Source organism: Panthera leo, chromosome B2 (assembly GCF_018350215.1).
Source record: "Panthera leo isolate Ple1 chromosome B2, P.leo_Ple1_pat1.1, whole genome shotgun sequence".
Lineage (NCBI taxonomy): Eukaryota > Metazoa > Chordata > Mammalia > Carnivora > Felidae > Panthera > Panthera leo.
In genome coordinates, this window is record NC_056683.1 from 83,634,845 (window position 1) to 83,635,992 (window position 1,148).

Here is a 1,148-nt window from a genome sequence, read left to right on the forward strand (position 1 = left end):
AGGTGCATTGATCAATGACTCATAGAGGTTAGGACCAAATCTGTTAAATTTGTCTCATACTATATTTAATTAAGGTTACTATCAGTAGGACTCTGAGCAGCAGGATAAGGCAATATTCAATATTAACATCAAGTGTTCCAGACCCAATCATGTGAGCAAATCTTATAAACCATCTCGATCTACCTTAGAAATCCAGGTGTATTTCTCCTTAAGTTTCCACCTTGACCTTCCCATCTGGATCAAGGCACTAATCCAGGTATAGTGGGATATATCAGCGATCACACAGACTCTACCTTGCCCTGCAAGAAAAAAATTTATGGCCAATATCATCTATAACAAGCCTGGCCACTGAGTTAAGGTTAACCTGAATACATTCCAGGACTGAGGTAGTATCTTTGATCACCTCAACTAATATTGAAGGGAAATTTTGTGTCACTTTTTCCTTCATGAATTTGTGTGTCATCCTTGTGCAGGGGCTATGCTAATCTTCGCTGTATCATTCCAATTTTGGTATATGTGCTGCTGAAGCAAACACTTATATCACCTTGTCTAATACAATTTTCTAATTCTAATTTTTCCTACTATGACTCAGATTGTAGGGAAAACTATGACATTGGTATAAGTAGCAAATCAGTTATCCCTCTAGAAGGCTCCCCAAGCAACTAAGTGTAGCTCATTTTGGAGATACAATGCAGTCATTTAAGGGTTACATTACCCACTGGGAGTGTTTTTTAACTTGGAGACCTCTTGTGATTACTCTTAAGAGAACAATAATAATTTTATGGGAAAGAAATAAGGTAATACTTGGCTTCCACACAAGACCTATAATCCCAAAAGTACTCTTGATGTCCCTAAAAGGATGGAGCCATTTATAATTATTGGAGCTCCTAAAGTGGAATCTATATCATCCAAGATCACAAGTTGACATTGCCCCAGTGTGGCCTCCTAGCCATCTGGTAGGTCTCAGGTTTCTCAATTCAGTTTGAATACTTCAGTCTAGTCATTGTTTTTGTAGGTAATGTTTGAGGACAGTTACTCCACTCTGTCTTATGTACACCATCAGCCAGATAACCTTCATCCATTCCAGAGAATCACTCTGCTACAGCAGTGGAAATATGGATGAAACAGAAAACTAAAGGTGTTTACAA

General features: G+C 38.2%; 1 pseudogene; it reads right to left on the reverse strand.

Annotated features, from left to right (window-relative positions):
* Nucleotides 1-421: 421 nt before the first annotated feature.
* LOC122220802 lies at nt 422-535 on the reverse strand (annotated as a pseudogene).
* Between the last annotated feature and the right edge of the window lie 613 nt (nt 536-1,148).